General features: G+C 43.1%; 1 protein-coding gene and 1 long non-coding RNA gene across 2 annotated transcripts in view; both read right to left on the bottom strand.

Moving 5' to 3' along the window:
- Positions 1-21,554, bottom strand: part of LOC120738117 (protein NLRC3-like) — a 281,780-nt gene that overhangs the window by 246,820 nt on the left and 13,406 nt on the right. The gene's annotated exons all lie outside the window — the stretch shown is intronic.
- On the bottom strand, positions 1,400-20,183 carry LOC120738315. Its single transcript, XR_005696940.1, has 3 exons — positions 20,170-20,183; positions 7,090-7,092; positions 1,400-1,561 (listed from the first exon to the last, which is right to left on the bottom strand). It is a non-coding gene; the product is annotated as an uncharacterized LOC120738315 (long non-coding RNA).

Raw genomic sequence — 21,554 nt, 5'->3', positions numbered from 1 at the left:
TGCTCCTTCCTATCTAAAATATAACAGGACACTGGTGTAAATTCTTGACCATCTCACACTTCTGTTTGATGTTTATTCAGCTGTGTGAAAACTATAACTTTAATCTCAGCCAAACCAATTTACTCACAAACAAATAAAACACTGCATAAAGCCAAACAAGCACTTTTGGAAATTTGTGATATCTTGATAAATCGAGCAGATATTTGAAATTTACGCAGCTACATTCTCGCCTGAATATATCTTAAAAGTTTATTTTGTGACCCAGAAAGAATAAGAAGAGTTATATTAAAACTAAGTAGCTGTCGCCATTGTAGGAAACTGGAATTGGCTGAGCCGTGCTATCAATTCTGGGATCGGTTGGGCCACAAAGGATACAGCCGACCCATTGTCAAATCTGGGGAAAAGGAGGACGCATTTGTCTGGAGGAGTCTACGAATTTGGAGAGCCTTCATCGTGTCGCTATGACGTAATCAACCTATAAATGCGGCCTCAGGAGGATGCAGCCTATGAATTTGGACACCCCCTGTGTCTTTGAGTCTGTAAGTTGAAGGTCCATGTCTTACATCACTTGTTCAGTTCTGTTTTGCTTCTCCCGCCCAATTTCTCCTAACTGTGCTCTCCTCCCGTGCCTCATTTCCGTCGTTGTCCCTCAGTGTATTTTAGCCCTGCGTTTCTCTCTCAGTGTCGCATCGTTAACCTACCTTCTCAGTGCTTTGTGTCTCCTCTGTGTTCCTAGTCTCCATAGCTCTTAGTTTCTAGTTTTTTGGTTTCTTGTTTTCCCGTTTCCTGAGTCCTCAGTTTGTTTAGCTCTAGTAATTATGCTCCGCTTCTTGTTTTCTGCATTCAAAATTTTCACAGCGTAATAAAGCTGCCTCTTTACGATCATCCGTTTGTATCTCCAAGTCTTCCAATTGGGTCCTACATCCTGCCTGCTACACAGCATTCACCATGACAAAAACGAACAATAACTCTGAATGCTGTTGGTTAGCATACAATATTAAAAGTAATCAAATGATCAACAGCCAGATCTCTGACTGTGGTAATACAAACTTAAATATCTGAAGAAGGCAGGTAACACTGATCCTTGAATATCTGATTCATAAAGACAATTCCACATGGGTTCTCTTATAGTTTCCATAACTTCAGTTAGAATCTACAGTGTAAACTGTCATGAAAATAAAGAAAAACCATGAAATGGCTCTATACAGAGATTAATTTATGACTCAGTTGAAGAGAGAGGAAAAGGATTTTTCTTAAATGACTGCTCTAATTAATATATAGAGATCTTTCCAAAGGGTGACTTAATGGTACAGAAAAACCCTTTGTCATTATTGTTCCTGAAAAAGTTTGTCTTGGACACCCCCTATATTATTATGTATTCATTATTTAGCTAGACTATTGTTTCTGTCCCTGAAAATGTTCCTGCATGTGTCACTGCTTATGTCATATCTACATGAAAGGAGCAGGAAGTGAGTGAAGGACATTGAAAATGTTTCCAGCTCTTCCTCCTCTATCAGACATTCTCTCCATACCTGAGAGTGTCCAGTCTCCAGCGTGGATCCTTCAGTCCAGCTGACAGTAGCTTCATCCCTGAGTGCCCTGGATGATTGTAGCTCAGGTCCAGCTCTCTTAGATGTGAGGGGTTGGAGCTCAGAGCTGAGGCCAGAGAAGTGCAGCCTTCCTCTGTGGTCAGACAGCCTGACAGACTGCAGACACACAAAACAACAATTCATCTGTGAACAATGCTTTTCTGTTTCTCAGATGCAATAATGTCTATCAATTTCCATCTATCCACTGATTTTCTTTCACTTATGCAGGGTCATTTGAGGGCTGGAGCCTATTCCAGCTGCTATAGGACCAAAGGCAGGATATACCCTGGACAGGGCTAACACACAGAGACAGACAGCCATTCACATTTATTACCAAAGAAACTAACCTCACTAATTTCATAACTTTGGACTGTGGGAAGAAACTGGAGACACAGTGACACAAGGAGAACAGGCAAAGTGCACACAGAATGCCGAAGGCAGATAGATTCAAACTAAGAACCATCTTGCTGTGGTTCTTAGTTTGAACCACAGCAAGAAACCTTTCATGTAGCACAGCTACCCTTCAGACTCCCCCAACTACACCACTAGGGGGGCAGTAAAAGATCACATACAATTACATTATCACTAAATGTCTGCCTTGTGTGACAAGTGACTTGGGTTTTATAATGAAAGTTCATACCAACTGGCTACATGTGCTGTTTAGCTGCTATCCTATGATTTAATGACAGTGGCAGTAGCAGATTACAACCAAACTAAAACACTTCCACTTTTCTGCAACTTCAACTGAATGTATGAAGCCTAAATTCCAGCAACAATGAAATATGTCCTGGTGGGACATGCCCGGAACACCTCACCCAGGAGGCATCCTTCTCAGATGCCTGAACCACCGCAACTGGATTCTTTTGATGTGGAGGCACAGCGGCTCTACTCTGAGCCCCTCCCAAATGGCCGAACTCCTCACCCTATCTTTTAGGGAGAAGCCAGTGTGGAAGCAGATTTCTCTTCTCATGTATTAATCACATATTTAATCATATCACTTTAGTTATAGTAATATCACTTTCTCACTTTACTATAGTAAAAGCACTAAAAGTATGCATGTAGAATGTTAACACAGTGAGGCCACTTTCAGATTTTTTGCATATGAAACCGGAGGAGTTGTACTTACATCTTATGCCATCAGCTTGTCCTAGGTCACGGTTTCCTTCCACATATAGCTTTGCAAAAACTGCATAAAAAGCACTTGCAGCAACAAAAACATAATATTCCAGAAACACGCTTTGCCGATCCGATCAGCTGTTTGTAACACTTCTTATGTCCATCAGCGCGAACTATCCTACGTCCGCCATGTCCTGCCCGAAACCGGAAGTGACGTCATTTTGCGGAAATGTAGTTTTTATTTACCATCAGGGCCTCATGAGCCTATACTGGTGTTTTTAAAAGTTATGTTTGACTTTATGACTTTCTGTATCGTTTCTGGGATGCTTAGGACTCATATTGCACTGCTGGATATAGTTTATTTTGATGCATATGCTGTTTTTTTTGGAAATTTGCATTATAATATTTATTTTCATTTTTCATGCAGTATATAAAAATTGGAGTATTTCAAAAACAAAACTATGAAGACACTTAAAATAAATTTCCTGTGGTGGGAAACTATTTTGTGCAACTTTTTTGTATTTACAGTTCTGAGGGATAAGCCTCTTAAATTTCTCTAACTCGAAATATATGTTAAAAAATCAAACGATTTTAAGTTGTTTGTAGTTTATTGCACTTTTTTGCAATTTATGTAATTACTATGCACTTAATGCAGACATATTATTAAAATTTGGGCTATAATGGTTGTATTGATGTATATCAACTTGAAATGCTCCCATAAATGGCACTACAACATGTAAAAATATAATATAAGCTCTGGCGGACTTGGTTCTATGGTAGGTCTTAAAGGGTTAAACCCACTTCAAATCAAGCTCACTGGGTGTGTTGCAAGTTATTGTTAAATTTTCCACAGCAATTTGGCGTTGTCGAACAGGATTCCTCACGTGAGTTTTGCTGAGTCGCAGGTGCGAGGTGACTGGCCATCCTGGGGGAAAATTGCCCCAGTCCCACCGTTCTTTTGTTTTCAAAAAAGGGGGAACCGCGAGAAACCCCGAGGGACTCATACATGCAGGAAATGAGCGAACTATGAGGAAAGAAATGGCAAAAAGAGTCTGCAACGGTGAGCTGTTTTTGATTTGAGGGGAGTTTTCAAGCGGACCACAGAGAGGGAAAACCTCAAAAAACTATGCCTAAATTAAGGACTGTCATGGGAAGGACTTTTCTGTCCTTGGGAAGGACTCTTCTGTCCTTGGATTTATGGTTTTTAACACTTTGTACCAAAGCAAAGGCTGCAGAGGGGACGCCTGGCTGCAATGGGTGCTGAGCTCAGCAAAGCGGCTACAGGAGCCGTGGGGAGGTTTTGTTGCTGGAGGTGGTCTGGGTGAAAACTCCAAATGGGTGAAGTATATGTTGTGTGAGAGAAAAAGAGATGTCGACAAAGAAAATAGTTAAATCAGGTGATGTGCATGGGATGAATGATAAGAAGAGGTGTGTTAAATGTGGAAAAGTGATGGTTTTACTGAATCAGAGAATGAAAATGTAAGGTAGTGATGAAAATAATATTAAATAAGTGTCTTAGTGTGTCTGCTGCAGGTGACTACGGACCTGGATCAACCTCCTCCACGAGCACAAGGGCCAGAGCAAAATGTTAATATAATTAGAACCACACCCAGGCCGTGTTTTGGCTGAATATGTCACAGCTTCACCTCCACGTACATTGTAGGAGCCATTTTTGGGTTAATACCTTATGACAGCGGTCCCCAACCCCCGGGCCTCGGACCGGTACCGGTCCATGAGTCGTTTGGTACCGGGCCACAAGAGTAGAGGCTCAGGTGTGAAATGTATGGTTTTCAGGGTTTTTATCAGTTTTCAGCGTTATTTTGTTATTGTTTTTATCGTTAACTTGGTTTTCCTGGGTCTTTTCATGTGTGTTATGAATAAATCTTCTTTTTTTCGGTACCGGTACTAGTTTTATTTTGTTGTATTTATCCGCGACACTTTAAAGGCCGGTCCGTGAAAATATTGTCGGGCATAAACCGGTCCGTGGTGCAAAAAAGGTTGGGGACCGCTGCCTTGTGAGGTATTTCTGTTTTGTTTATGTAAAGGTATTTAAGGTAGACGCACGTAATCGGCGTCAGGTGTGTCGTTAATTGTAAGAAGGCAAACAGTTTGTGACCGCTGCGCTGTTATGTTATGTTAAGATGGTATTGGAATAAAGACCAAAAAGGACAAGATACGTACTGCTCGAGTTATTGGACTGTTTAATTAATTCATACATACCAGTGACATCGCGTCACCCCCTGTTAACGACCACCTCAGTGGCTTCAAGCTTAGGCTTAGCCTCTACAATTAGAGTCACAAACTCGCTTTTCTATGGGGAAAAGTTTGTGCCAACTGCGCCGCGGTGTTTTGGGGGCTTGGCGCAAACAGGACAATTAAAGTCTGAGTGATCAATCACCGTGGAGAGCTGAATGCTGTTTGGAAACGTTACCGTGGAGGGTTCACGGGGAGCGGACAGCTGGAGTATCGGTTTGTCAGCTGACAACGTGGGATTCCTGGCGACTGTTCCGTGGATGTTGGAGAGGACTCAGGATTCTTAATCGGAATCAGCACGGCGCCCAACGCAAGGTATGAGTAGTGCTACTAATAAATGGCCATTTATAAAAGGTGTGCACACCTATTTAAGAAGACGTAATTCCAATGCATTGGTGGTCAAACATAATAAATCTGATTTATAAACAAATTTTCGCATGTGCGCATGAACCCTCAATACTTGCTAAATATTTGAGTTTTGGAACATTTGAACTATGGACACAAATGAAGCCGCTGACAGGCCCCCGGAGCCTGCTGCAGAATCAGCTGTGCAAAGTAGCAACAGCAGCAAGGCTGGGATGTATTCAGAAAAGGAAAAACGAGTGGTGAAATTGACTGCTAAGGCACTTGCAGAGAAACTGGACAGACTGCAATGTGATAGAACGGCTAAATTAAATAAAGCTAATAATTTAAAAGAGAGTATAAGGGTCTCAATGGAAAAAAAATGAAACTTCTATGGTTCAAACATCATTCAATGATTTTGTTGGTTTATGTAATGAAGCAAAAACAGTTCATGGTTCATTGATGTGTTTGTTACCAGATGATGAAAAAGAAAAGCATGAAACATGGTTTAAAGCAAAAACAATGCATTATGATGAGTTTGCTTATGAAGTGAAAGAATGGTTATCGGGTTGCAAACATTTACATTTAAAGGGTGATCATGGTGTTGATGATGGTGTTAAGCCAGAGGACAGTGTTTCAAATGTTGTTGGTAAATCTTCAGTCACTAAAAGCTCATCTAGTGGTAAAGATGGCGGCGCGCACAGACGCAGCGGCTCACTGCTCCTCACGTTCGGTGTTTTGTTTTTTACTTTTTCTACGTGTATCTTTGTGGATGAGTGTGTTTTTTATTATTATACATCGAGTAGAGTCCACCTACAGTCGTCAGGACCTTCTGAGCTTGGGATTACGCTGTGCAAGTAGCATTATGTCGGACTACCACAACTTTCACAGCATTCCGGAGGACATAATGAGAGCTCCAGGGTCTCCGTGGTTGGTTCTTCCCAGCGGAAAGACAAAGAGGAAACGTAAACAAAGGAGGCAAAAGCGTGGCTGCAGGGCGGGCCCACTAGCACGGCTAAAGAAACAGCCATTTAAGCTACCGCTTCCGAGTATTTTCCTCTCCAACGTCAGGTCCATAACCAACAAAATCGACGAACTGAGATTACAGATTGCAGTAAACAAGTGTGTACGGGACAGCAGCATAATATTACTCACAGAGACTTGGCTGCAGCCATCAATTCCGGACTCGGCTATTGAGCTAGCAGGCCGCACGGTCCACCGTCACGACAGGAACGGCCACTTCGGTAAGAACAAAAGAGGGGGTTTATGCATCTACACCAATGACAGCTGGTGCAAAAACACAAAGACTAGACAGCTATTGTTCCCCGGATTTGGAATATTTGACTGTGAAGTGCAGACCCGTCTACATACCTCGCGAGTTTACTGTTTTCATGGTAACGGCTGTGTATGTACCACCCGATGCTAATGCTAACTTGGCCATGGAGGAGTTGTACAAGACAATAAGCAACCAGCAGAATTCCCATCCAAACGCAGTGCACATTATAGCTGGGGACTTCAACCATGCTGATTTAAGGTCAGTATTCCCCAGATTTGAACAGCATATTAAATGTGCAACAAGGGGGAAAAACACACTGGATAAAGCATACAGCAACATTCAAAAAGGTTACAGAGCAACTCCGCTGCCACATCTAGGTTTGTCAGACCACATGTCCATGCTGCTGATCCCTGCATACACTCCCGTTAGGAGAAGAGCCCCCCCAGTCACAAAAACTGTGAAAACCTGGCCACAAGATGCATCACATCAGCTGCAGGACTGTTTTGAAAACACGGACTGGAGCGTGTTCGAACATCAGGACCTTGAAGAGCACACAACATCAGTGCTCTCATATATTAACTTCTGTGTCAACAGTGTCACTGTGGACAAACGTCTCCGGGTGTATTCCAACCAGAAACCCTGGATGACTAAAGAGGTCCAGGTCCTGCTGAAGCAACGTGACGCCGCTTTTAGATCCGGTGATGGTACGCAGTACAGTGCAGCCAGATCTGAGTTGAAAAGAGGCATCAGAGAAGCCAAGGCAGCGTACAAGAGAAGGATCGAAGACCACTTCAGCAACAACAACTCACAACAGGTATGGCAGGGAGTTCAGCACTTAACCAACTACAAACCTTGCAATACCACGCTGACTGAGGGTAACGCAGCGCTTGCGGAGGAGCTGAACCACTTCTTCGCACGCTTTGAGGTGAAGGGACCAGAGGCAGCAGCAGCAAAAACATCGGACAGCAGCAGCAGCCCAAGCCTCATAGTGCAGGAATATGAGGTGAGGCGCACACTGAGGGCAGTGAACCCCAGGAAGACCGCCGGACCAGATGGGGTAACCGCAAGAGTCCTTAAAGAGTGTGCAGACCAGCTGGCTGGGCTCTTCACTAAGATCTTCAACACTTCACTGTCCCAGTCCTGCATCCCGCCGTGCCTAAAGTCAGCCACAATTGTCCCACTGCCAAAGCGTACTAAAATTAGCAGCCTCAACGACTACCGACCAGTTGCTCTAACACCTGTTATAATGAAGTGCTTCGAGAAACTGGTCCGACGTCACATCATGTCCTGCTTGCCACCCACACTCGACCCGCTCCAGTTCGCATACAGAGCTAACAGATCAACTGAAGATGCCATTGCTACAACGCTCCACACCACCATCTCTCACCTGGAAGTGCAGGGCCGTTACGCCAGGCTGCTCTTTGTTGACTTTAGCTCTGCTTTCAATACGATACTCCCGGACAGACTAATAGTTAAACTGCTGGAAATTGGACTTCCTTCTACCACCTGCCGCTGGATCAGAGACTTCCTGTCAGACCGTGTACAAAGAGTTAGAGTGGGGCCTCATCTTTCCTCAGCCGTCAGCCTTAACACCGGCTCTCCACAAGGCTGTGTACTGAGTCCCCTACTGTACACACATGACTGTGTTAGTTCCCACCCAGACAACGCAGTCATCAAGTTTGCAGATGATACCACCGTGGTGGGGCTCATCTCAGGGGGAGATGAGACGGCGTACAGAGCTGAAGTTCAGAGGCTGTCAGATTGGTGTGTAGATAACAACCTGGACCTCAATACCACCAAGACAAAAGAACTGGTAGTTGATTTCAGAAGGAGGAAGTCTGAGCTGCAGCCTGTCAGCATCAACGGGGAGTGTGTGGAAAGGGTCTCCAGTTTCAAGTCTCTGGGTGTGCACATAGACACAGACCTCCAATGGAGCTCTAACACCTCTGTGGTTTTAAAGAAGGCCCAACAGCGTCTCCACTTTCTGAGAATCCTCAGAAAAATGGACCTGAAGAAGGAGCTGCTGACCGTCTTCTACCACTGCTCCATTGAAAGTGTGCTGACATATTGCATCGGTGTGTGGTTCTCCAGCTGCACCACAGCACAGAGAAAGGCACTCCAGAGGGTCATCAATATGGCCCAAAAAATCATTGGGCATCCTCTTCCCTCCCTGAAGGACCTGTACAGGACTCGCTGTCTCAAGAGGGCACGCAGCATCCTACGAGACGGTACACACCCAGGACACCGGGTGTTTAAGCTGCTGCCGTCTGGCAGGAGGTTCAGGCTGCTGAGGTCCCGAACAAATAGACTCAAAAACAGCTTTTACAACAGGGCCATAGCCCTGATCAATGCAAATAGCTGACCTGACTGGCTACCTACCTGGACTTTTTTTGGGGGGGGTTAACAATGGTAAAAACAGTAACAATAATAATATTTATATTTATAACAAGGTGCAATAATAATTAACGTGCAATAATAACAGTGTGCAATACAAATACACTTATTCTTCTTTTTTATTACTAAGTTATTATACTGTGTTGTGTTGTTTGTGTTGCGTTGTGATGTGTCGTATCGTGTCGTGTTACATGTAGTGCCGACGTAGGACAGTTTTCCAATTTCATTGTACTATTGTACTATGTATGACTGTGCAATGACAATAAAGAGTTATCTTATCTTATCTAAAATGAGCACAACTTCTTCCGCCAAAATAAAAGCAAAAGCAGAAAAAGCAGCATTACTCGCTCGTATGGCAGTCCTAAAAGAGAAGCAGGCTTTGGAGGAGCAAGAACTAAAGCTAAGGAAGAAACGTGAACAGCTTGAGCTTGAAGCTTTGCTTTCTGCCTCTTCTGCAAAGTTAGCTGTTCTCCAAGCTAATGAAGTTCAAAGTATATCTAACATATCGTCCAATGCTATGAATTCATATTATGAAAGGGAAATCAGGAAAACAGCTGCTTCAGCCGCAGTCAAGCCCAGTACAACAGTCAATGAAGATAAACCTGCAATGCAAATAGTACAGACTGAAAGCAACATATCTGCAATGATCCTGCCAGAAACGGAAATGGAAAGTGAGCCACAAGCTCAAACGGTCATCACAACGCAATTTCACAATGTGGATCCTCCACCACCCAGGCCGATTCCTACAGCGGGAGAAAGACAGTCGGAGGACATTTGTACCATTTTACAAAGACAAAATGAAATAACTGCAACCCTTGTTCAGCATCAGCATTCATCATCATTACCATCCAGGAAAATGTGTATTCAATGGAGATCCTCTTCAGTACATCTCTTTCATTAATGCGTTTGAGCAAGGAGTGGAAGAAAAGGCCAATAAGAGGGACTGCTTGTATTATTTGGAGCAGTTTACAACAGGACAGCCGAGAGAGCTGGTACGCAGTTATCAACATATGGCTACAGGACAAGGCTATACACAAGCAAAGCAACTGCTCAAAGAACACTTCGGAAATGAATATAAAATTGCAACTGCTTACATTGAAAAGGCATTATCTTGGCCTGCAATTAAAAATGAAGATGTGAAATCATTGCAAGCATATTCTCTTTTCTTACGTGGGAGTTGTAATGTCATGAAAACATTGCAGTATATGCAGGAAATGGACATGCCAGTGAACATGAAAATCATTTTGTGCAAGTTGCCATATAAAATGAGAGAGAAATGGAGAGCGTTTGCATATGATATATTGGAAACTTCTAAACACAGAGCTCGGTTTCAAGATTTGGTTGCATTTATTGAAAAGCAGGTGAAAATTCTTTCGGATCCTTTATTTGGGGACATTCAGAATGTAACGTCAACAATCCCCGTCTCAAAGGTTGACAACAGACTGAAGTCACAACCAAGCAAACAAATTAAAGGGAACAGCTTTGCTGCTACAGTCACACCCATGAACATGAATAAAACCTACAGCACGGAAAGGCTGATTACCACAACAAACCATGACTTTACAGTAAAGCCATCTTGTGTCTGCTGTACTCAACGACACACACTGGAGGAGTGTCAACAGTTTCAGCGGAAGAAGCACAGAGACAAAATGCTTTTTCTAAAGGAGAAAGGGCTGTGTTTTGGTTGCTTAGGTGCTGGGCACATAAGTAAAGACTGTGCTAAGCGTTTGACATGTAGGACGTGTGGTTAAAGTCATCCCACTGTCCTCCATATTGATAACAATGGTTTAAGTCCAGAATCCTCTGGAGAGCCCTCCTCTTCAAAGAATGTAACTCCTATGAAAACTTGTGGTCATACAGGGGCTGGAAGAGACAGCGGTTTGCTTTCCATTCTGCCAGTTCAAATAAAGTCTGTTAAAGGTAGTCATGTCATAAAGACATATGCTTTTTTTAGATCCTGGCAGTTCAGCTAGCTTCTGTTCAGAGCACCTCATGCAAAAGCTAAATCTTGTGGGCAAAAGAACTCACTTCCTGTTACAAACGATGGGTCAAGAAAAGGTCGTCTCTGCCCACTCACTTACTGGTCTTGAAGTTTTGGGTTTAGGCAGCAATGCCTTCTATGAACTTCCAGAAATCCTAACACAGGAAAGGATGCTTGTCACCACAGATAACCTTTTAAAGGAAGAAGATCTGGTCAGGTGGCCATATCTGTCAAAGGTTCAAATTCCCCACATAATGGCTAATGTGGACCTGTTGGTTGGATGCAACGCTCCGAAGTTACTGGAACCATGGGAGGTCATTCATAGCCAGGGGAATGGCCCATATGCTATAAGAACAGCATTGGGTTGGGTCATAAATGGGCCCATGGAAGATGGTAAAAGCAACTTGGACAGCGAGCACCCACCAACAGTTGTAAATAGGATATCTGCTTGTAAGCTGGAGGAAATGTTGAAAATTCAATGTAACTATGACTTTAATGAAAAGGTTACAGAGGAAAAGGGTTTGTCAAGGGAGGACCTTAAGTTCATGAAGATCATGGAAAAATCTGCAACAATGGAAGATGGACACTACTGTTACCTTTTAAAAGGGATAACATAAAGATGCCAAACAATTTTTCCATAGTTAAACAAAGATTGCAAAGTCTAAAACGAAAACTTCTCAACAATGAACAGTTGCAAAAAGAATATAAAAACTTTATGGACGAGATGATAAGTAATGGATATGCAGAGCAAATACCTTCACAGCAGCTGTCTTGCGAAAATGGAAAAAAGTGGTACATTCCTCATCACGCAGGTTATCATCCCAGAAAACGATCTATAAGAATTGTATTTGACTGTGGGGCATCATTCCAGGGGACATCATTAAACAAGCAGCTCTTACAGGGTCATAATCTCACAAGCACATTGCTTGGGGTTTTGCTTAGATTTCGACAGGATCCAGTCGCATTTATGGGTGACATAAAGGCAATGTTTTATCAAGTTAAAGTTGCCAAAGAGGACAGAGACTTTCTGCGTTTTTTGTGGTGGCCCGATGGAGATCTGAGCAAGGACATAATTGAGTTTCGCATGACTGTTCATCTGTTCGGTGCAGTAGCTTCCCCGAGCTGCGCCAGTTTCGCTTTGAGAAAAATGGCTGAGGACAATCAAACTAAATTCCTTGACAAGGTATGTGAAACGATAAAAGAGAACTTCTATGTGGACGACTGTTTAAAGAGTGTGGCCTCCACCTCAGATGCTATTGATTTGGTCAAAGATCTTTCAGCACTTTGTCAAAGGGGAGGATTTACACTGACCAAGTGGGTCAGTAACAATCGCACCCTGTTGCAAAGTATCTCAGAGGAGCAAAGGGCTAAAGACTTAAAAGAATTCAATCTTGACAGAGACAAACTTCCAGTAGAAAGAGCTCTGGGCTTGCAGTGGTGTGTGGAAACTGATACATTCAACTTCAAAATGGATATTCCTCAAAAATCCTGTACTAGGTGTGGAATGTTGTCAATATCAAGTTTTATTTACGATCCATTGGGATTTCTTACACCAGTCCTGCTGCCTGCCAAAAGAATGCAGCAGGAGCTTTGCAAAAGGAAACTGGGATGGGATGAACCAATACCCCAACCCATGTTGCAAAAGTGGAAAGGTTGGCTCAGTGATTTGCAAACGCTTTCCCATTTCAAGGTTAAAAGGTGTATACAACCAAAAGAGTTTGGTCCTCTCTCACATGCACAGCTACACCATTTCTCAGATGCTGGTGAATCTGGATATGGAACTGTGTCATATCTGCGCATGCAAGACAATAGGAAATCCATCCACGTAGCATTCTTGATGGGCAAGGCAAGGGTAACACCTCTAAAACCTGTCTATTCTATGTCTAACTATTCTACGTCTGGAACCAACAGCTGCTGTAGTTGCTGTCCGAGTGGATCTCATGTTAAGGGCTCAGTTGAGAATGAAACTCGAGCAATCTGTATTTTGGACAGATAGTACATCTGTACTCAAATATATAATGAATGAGGATAAACGATTCCTTACCTTTGTGGCAAACAGGGTCTCATTCATTACAACTGCAACTAAACGATCACAATGGAGATATGTAAGCTCAAAGGAAAATCCAGCAGATGATGCTACAAGAGGGCTCAGGGCTGGGAACATTGTTCATAGCAGCTGCTGGATCGAAGGACCAAGCTTTCTGCAGAAGCCAGAAAGTGATTGGCCGACCAATCTAATGGAATGCTCCTTAGAACCAGAGGACCCTGAAGTCCAAAGTGAGGCAACAGTGAATATTACTCAAGTAAAAGACTTGCTTGATGCTACATGTCAATTGATGCTGTACTTTTCAGACTGGATAAGGCTCAAGGTTGCTGTTACTTGGTTTCTTAGACTGAAGGCAATCCTTCGTTCAATGAGAGACAAGAAAAGAAGACTGCAACCTAACTCAGATAACCCAATTTGTAAAGGTACTACAAAGGAGAAAGTAAAGAAAACACAACTATATAGACTATCTTCAAAAGATCTTCTGGAAGCTGAGCTTGCCATTATTAGATTTTGCCAGCAACAAAGATTTGGAGAGGAGATTGCTGCGATGTCAAGTGGGAAAGATTCTGTGAGCAGGCACAGCTCAATTTATAGATTAGATCCTTATCTTGATGATGAAGGCCTTAAGAGTTGGGGGACGACTGACAAAGGGCTCCTTACCAGAAGAAATAAAGCATCCCTTTGTTCTTGCAAAGGATCAACATGTAGCAAGTCTCATCCTAAAGCACATTCATCAACAGCTTGGTCATAGCGGTCGTAACCACACCTTATCCACACTAAGGAGAAAATACTGGATCACAAAGGCCAACTCAGCTGTAAGGAAGGTTATCGCAGAATGTAATTTTTGCAGAAAATATCATGGAAAAGCCTTGGAGCAAAAGATGGCAGATTTACCCAAGGAAAGAATTTTGCCAGATAACCCACCATTCACCAATGTCGGAGTTGATTACTTCGGACCTATTGAAGTGAAAAGAGGACGAGGTACAGCTAAACGCTATGGAGTCATTTTCACCTGTTTAGCCAGCCGAGCAGTGCACTTGGAAGTGGCTAGCTCTCTAAGCACAGATGCCTGCATTAATGCTTTGCGCCGTTTTGTGAGTCGAAGAGGTCAAGTCGCTCACATCCAATCGGACAATGGAACCAACTTTGTTGGAACAGACAGAGAGTTAAGGGAGGCTCTTGAATCGCTGAAACATACCCAAATAGCGGATGATTTGCAACACATTGGAATAAAATGGAGTTTTAATTCGCCTGGAGCATCACATCATGGTGGAATTTGGGAACGGATAATTCATATGATCAGAAAGATTCTGAGATCTGTTCTTCAGCAACAGTTGGACGACGATGGATTAAATACGGTTCTGTGTGAAATTGAAGCAATTTTAAATGACAGACCCATCACAAAGCTTTCTGATGATCCAAAAGACCCAGAGTCACTTACACCAAATCACATCCTCCTGATGAAAGGAAAACCATCTTTACCACCCGGACTATTTGACCCTCAGGATATGTATCTGAAGAGAAGATGGAAACAGGCTCAGTACATCTCAGATCGTTTTGGAAACGATGGATACACGAATACCTGCATTTGTTACAGGAGAGACAAAAATGGAACCAAAAGAAGAAGAATCTAAAACCTGGAGATATAGTCATTATAATGGATTCTTCTGCACCACGTGGTTCCTGGCCACTAGGAAGAGTTCTGGAAACCATTCATGACAAAAAATGGATTTGTGCAATCTGTACGTTTAAAAACAAAGACTAATATTCTGGAAAGACCTGCAACTAAACTTTGCTTGTTACATGAGACTGTAATCTAAAAGTGTTTAAGTGTTTCTATTACTTATGTTTATTTATGTGAATGTATATGTCTAAAGTAGACTGTATTAGTGGCTCCTTATTTTCTTTGTGATAAGAATTGCCATGTCTGATAGCCATTGCAATTAGGGGCCGGGGTGTAGGAGCCATTTTTGGGTTAATACCTTATGTGGCCGCTAGAGGTCACCTTTTCTGTTTTGTTTATGTAAAGGTATTTAAGGCAGACGCACGTAATCGGCGTCAGGTGTGTCGTTAATTGTAAGAAGGCAAACAGTTTGTGACCGCTGCGCTGTTATGTTAAAATGGTATTGGAATAAAGACCAAAAAGGACAAGATACGTACTGCTGGAGTTATTGGACTGTTTAATTAATTCATACATACCAGTGACATCACGTCACCCCCCGTTAACGACCACCTCAGTCGCTTCAAGCGTAGGCTTAGCCTCTACATACATCTTACAAGCTTCGAGGACAATCAATCTCTCCCTGAAGACAAAATGCAGTTCGAGAGCAACGGCGTCAACTTCAAGAGTAAACAAGGTGAACAGACAGCAACACTGCCTTAAACCCTAAACCTTAAAGGGTTCAGCAGCATGTACAAATGCCATCATGGATGGAAGCATGCGCTCCCAATCACAAGCTGGGAGGTTCACCAGCTACATCACTGTGTGTGAATGGACTTGAGAAGACTGTCTGAGTTTCACATTTGCCATACTGGGAGTTGAAATGGCAAAGGAAGAGACTGAAAGAAATAAGGCAAAGCTGAAGAGGAGCGGCCCACTGGGCTTCTGGCATGTCAGCCACTGTGAACTGCTGCAGATGCGGGAAAGGCAGACAGTGGTGGCGAGAAGTGAGCTTGGAGGAAAAATGAAGGCTTTGTTGTTAATACACATGAAAATTGGGTTGGAAATTTGGGGCCGACTAACTCGTGGAGGTTGAGAAAGTGTCTGGAACACACACACACAAGCAGAGAGAGGCGAGAGAAAGGCAGCTTTTAAGGAAATGCCTTTTTGGGGAGGAAAAGGAGCAGGAGAGTGAGACAGGCCCATAGGCCCTGTTGAATCTGCTGCTCTGCTGCACACATGCATGCAAGCCTACTAACACACACATGCAGTGAAGAAAAGCTTAGACTCATGAATATGCTCATATCTGTCATGGGTGTTAAAGCAGGGAAAACTTAACAGACAGTTTTTGCTATCAAATGCTGAGTGTATCCACTGCTGACAATTAACTCTCCAGGTTGCAAGACAATAGGTGAAACTTTTGTGAAAGGGGAAAAAAAAAGGGATTCTGGTATGACAAACCAGTGATCAGACAGTAAATTTAGTTGTTAATATAGTAAATTGTGAGATGCTTTCAGCTTGATTGGTGCAGCACAAGTAATTTACTGTATGAAGGAAATTCTCTTTTGTGATAATATTTCGAACATGCATTTCCATTGTCCTGTCAACTTAGTGGGTTATGAGCTGATATTCAAGTTAGTTGATTGTTGCTAGATCAGGGAAAGATGACTGGATTATAAAACAAGTGAATAAGATGTAGCAGAGGGCTGAAATGAGTTTCCTGTTTCTGATGTATGGGTGAAGCTTTGTGATTTTTCTGGCAGATTTTGGGGTTTTGTTTTAGTACTAGGCTGATTCTAACAATTAGGTTTGGTATGATTTACCCTCCTGAGTTGAAAAGCATATGTCATGACTTAACTAGGCCTTTCTCAATTTTTACTTTAATAGTGCACTGAAAGTTTTTTATTTGATAATATCTATGTAATTTAAGCAGATCTGCACGATTTGAACGGAAAGCGCTACACAACATGTTGTCAGGAACGATCGCAAAGTGAGTTTCTCCATATTAAAATGGGCTCAGGAGAGAGCCACTTATTTGGGACACAATCAGATAAAAGTCCCTGTCTAAAAGGATTCAGCGAGGTAATCCAGTCCAAATTCTTCTTTTTCTTCTTGAAATGGCGTCATATTGCTGGCAGTAGAAACTTAATGCGACGAGAGATTCCACTATCAGCAATTAATGAAAAAATGGGGAACTGACTGGGCTGACAAAAGTTGACTGACTTGACTGACTTAACACCACTATGCAAGGTTGCACCTCCACCCAGATTTTCTGGGTTACTGGTTTTTGTGTGAAGGAAACCGTGTTTACAGGCTATATGTTGATTATGCTATTGCACTGTGTTGTTGGGAAAATAGTAAATACAGTGTGAGACATACTGTGTTGAAATCAGTGTTACCCTTTTTACAGTAGATTGTTAAGTTTATGACCTTTTATAGCACCTCTGGAATCTGGTGACTTAGGCCTGACCTCCAGGTGCTACTGCTAACATTTGTTTCGCTTTAAGAGTGCTTGTCAAGGATTCAGCACACACACAGACCAGTAAAAATTGATCAGATGTGCAGTGATTATAGAATAGTTTCATGTTCGGCTCATTATTTGACCACTATTGAGCTCATGGTGATAAAATAAGTGGAGTGACATTACATACGGAAAGTCACTGATTACAGTAATTTGGAATGAACACATGAGGTGATCCATGACTTGGGCAAATTATGGACATAGTAGTGTTTTTAGTGATTTGGGGAAATAAACTGCACATGGCACACTTGTGTCTGTACTGCTGGCTGCCTACTCTTATAATCTACAGTTGTTTACAAATGTGAAGTTCATATTAACTCACATTTTGTTTTGTTTTCTAGGCAATGGAAGTGTGGCTGCAGGCTCCAGGCAGAGTTAGGAGCTAAAAAGACTTAACATGGAAACGAGAGAGTGAGGGGTGTGAAGGGACTGTGGCAGCTTTGGCAATGGATGTGCTAATTCGACTCAGTGTCCCCAGTGGCCCTCAGAATGCTGTTGAAGCTCTCCCAGAGGTTTGGGTTGAAGTGGACTGGGGCCTCTGCCAGACGTTCCCAGCGCACCCTCAGTATACATTTAGACAGGGGTGGGCAACTCCAGGCTTCGAGGGCCGGTGTCCTGCAGGTTTTTGTGTCCTTGATCCAACACAGCTGTTTCAAATGGATTACCTCCTCAACATATCTTCTAGTTTTGTGGAGGCCTGGTAATGAAGTAATCATTTGATTCAGGGTTGTTGACGCTGGTTGATATCTAAAACCTGCAGGACACCGGCCTTCGAGGCCTGGAGTTGCCCACCCCTGCGTTTAGGTAGTCTATCCAGCATCCTACTCTGCCATCTGATCCAACTCACCACCAGGAGGTGATCAGTTGACAGCTCAGCCCCTCTTTTCACCTGGGTATTCAGAACATATGGCCACAGGTCTGGTGATACGATTTAAAAAATCGATCATTGACCTGCAGCCCTTATGCACTTATGGACACACTTGTGTTCAAACATGGTTATCGTTATTGGGAAACTTTGGTTCGCAAGTCCAATAACAAAATACTGCTCTGGTTCAGATCTGAGAGGCTGTGTCTCCCAATCACACCCCTCCAGGTCTCACTGTCGTTGTCCACATGAGCATTGAAGTCTCCCAGTAGGACAACACAGTCCCTCAAGCACCCCACCCAGGGACTTCAAGAAGGATGTGTACACTGAACCATCGTTGGTTGCATAAGCCCAGACGACAGTCAGGACCCGTTCCCCGACCCAAAGGCTCAGGGAACAAACCCTCGAAGGGTAATTAAAATTTTATGATGTGAAATGCAGAAAATGAACTTGACAGCTGGGGATCATTCACTAGTAATAATAAGACATGACTGAATCTATATCACACTTAAATCACTCTGTAAATAAAATAGTGAAAACGTGGTACTTCCAGTTGATTGTAAACCCAAGCCCAAACATGACATGCTCTGGACCAAGTTATAGTTTCAACATGTAGTTACAATGGTGATCTAGCCAGATTCAGAGAGGTACCTTAATTACACTGAAATCTCTGACATTAAGCACTATGTACCTCACTAGCAATGTTCCCTCTAAACTGCGCGCGTGCGCAATTGCGCACTGCTGGCACGGTCTCTGCGCACAGAAAATCTGCGTTGAAAACAGAAAAAAAATCTGACCTGAATTGAAATTGAAATAAATACGTTAACAATTCTGTTTAGCAGTGTTAGTCAGTGAGTGACTGGATGCTCCTGTATGGGATTAGAACGATGCCACCTTATCACATAGTCCAGCCGATAATGCGATTCACATTCGTATATATGCAGCTAATCAACGTCGTTGACAGGCTATGACAGCGTCCTTACGTGCCGACACCGGTGTTTTAGCGAGCAAAGTGGCGTGGCTGATGTGGAGTGAAGCCACGTTAATGACAACGTGTACAACCACTGGAGATGTGAGCAGGACAGACGGAACAATTGACGGAAAAAGTGTGGATTTTATACCAGTTTTTAAATTGTGTTGATCGGCCACGTAAAACCAGAGTTATGATAAAAATATCTGCAATGTTTGATTTTCTTCCTGGATACTATGGTTGTTTATATTTACAGCGGGAAGAAAAACGGCGTTTTATAAGGAAAACGCTCAAAAGAACTCTCCACCTGTAAGAAAAAACAAAGCCAGCCCTCCCCACCCTGCTGCCTTTCCTATTGGTGGAAATATGTGCCATGTCGACCAATCAAAAAATGATATGGCAACATGGCATTTTAGGAGTGATCGCGGTGTTTTGAGATGTGAGAGATTTGTGACGTTTAGCGCAAATCTCGTGTAGTTAGTGTGTAGTGTAGTCAATTGTTTTGTTGTGTGTGTCAGAACAATGAGGCGACTGCTGAATGTTACAGGTGTTACAGCAGTGATACATCTGCTGCTGTCAGGCCTGCAGGTATCAGGCTGTTGTTCTGCTTTATCTCATAGTGGACAGAAATTGTTTTTTTGGAGTGGCACAAATAATTTGTGTGGCATCAAATTTGATGCAGAACAGCTGATTGTTGTGTAAATATTTTAAATTTTTCTATAAATAGTTTCAAATGTTTATTTAAAAAAATACCTTTGCTGCATTTTTAGGTAAACAGCTGCAAAAAACTTTGTTTGCAAAACTCCATAACTTTTTTAAAGAAGTAACTATATAATTAAATGCCCAACATTGGTCCATATATACTGTATTTTGCAGACAGAGAGTTACAGGACTCTCTCCCAGACCACAGACTCATAATACAAGTCAGGAAAAAAAAAGAAGAAAGTTGTGTTTTCAAAATTGGAGTTCAAGTTATTTTTACTTCCAATAGTGTTAACATACTGTACAGGTCATGAACAAGATTTTTTTTTAAATTTTCATTGTAAGTGGGCTAAAGCAGTTAATTTAAAGTAGTCTAACATAAATGTAAATGCTGTAATTTGATTATTTTAATAAACCATGTAACTTGGATGGATTTGATGCTGGCGTGACCACAGTGCACACGTCTGCTGTTGCTCACAGTGGTCCAAGGGACCGCTCAGGGAGTTTGTGTGTTTGCTCAGACACATGAAAAATTAGAGGTAACATTGCTCACTAGCCCATTAAACTAGGCTTCCACAGTCTTTTCTTTTAACATTAAATAGAAAATATGACTAATGAAATCTTTAGACTCTAATTCAATGTGTAATAATCCTCCCAAAGATACATATATACTGTACGGTGTTTCTCCAACAACAAACCTTGGATTACCCCAGAAATTAAAACTGTCCTCAAGCAGAAGAGGAGGGCCTTCAAATCCAGAGACAAAGAGGAGTTGAAAAGGGTGCAGAGAGAGCTGAGGGGACTGATAAGGAATGGGAAGGAGAGCTACAGGCAGAAGATGGAGAACCAGCTTCAACAAAACAACGTTGGTGAAGTCTGGAGAGGCCTCAGAACCATCTCGGGCCACAAACAGCAGAACTCTCTGCCTGGGAGGGATGTGAGGTGGGCAAATGAACTGAATCATTTCTTCAACAGATTTGATTCAGCCATGAGGCAGTCTGCAACATCGGCTGCAGACTCACCCACCCCCACTGCTGCTGTTCCACCTCAGACACTTCACACCTCCTCTATTCACCCTGCTCACTCCCCCCCACCCCCAACTGCAGCATCCAATACACACTCAACACAAGGCTCCAGCCTGTCTCTCTCAACCACCCAGGTTAGGAGGGAACTGAGGAGGATTAATGGCAAGAAGGCAGCGGGTCCAGATGGCATCAGCTCGAGGGTCGTCAGGTCCTGCGCGGACCAACTGTGTGGGGTGATGGAGCACCTCTTCAACCTGAGCCTGAGGTTGGGAAGAGTCCCACAGCTCTGGAAAACCTCCTGTGTTGTACCAGTGCCAAAGACTTCACGCCCCAAGGACCTCAACAGCTACAGGCCGGTGGCTCTGACATCCCACCTGATGAAGACCCTGGAGCGGTTGGTCCTGGCTCAGCTTCGGCGCCTAATAAGCTCATCACTGGACCCACTTCAGTTTGCCTACCAGCCTGGCATTGGAGCGGATGATGCCGTCATTCACCTCCTACATCGTTCCCTCGCTCACCTGGAGACCGCTGGGAGCACTGTGAGAATCATGTTCTTTGATTTCTCCAGTGCCTTCAACACCATTCTTCCCTCGGTTCTAAAGGACAAGCTGGTGAACTCTGGAGTGGACCATCACCTCACTACCTGGATCCTGGACTACCTCACCGACCGACCACAGTATGTGAGGACTCAGGGCTGTGTGTCGGACAGGGTCGTCTGCAGTACGGGGGCCCCACAGGGAACGGTTCTGGCTCCGTTCCTCTTCACCATCTACACTGCAGACTTCTCCCACAATTCCACCCAGTGCTTCCTGC

This window comes from Simochromis diagramma, unplaced genomic scaffold (genome assembly GCF_900408965.1).
Source record: "Simochromis diagramma unplaced genomic scaffold, fSimDia1.1 OVJJ01000105.1, whole genome shotgun sequence".
Classification (NCBI taxonomy): Eukaryota; Metazoa; Chordata; class Actinopteri; order Cichliformes; family Cichlidae; genus Simochromis; species Simochromis diagramma.
The sequence above is the reverse complement of the archived record's forward strand: the minus strand, read 5'-3'. Positions and strand labels throughout refer to the sequence as shown.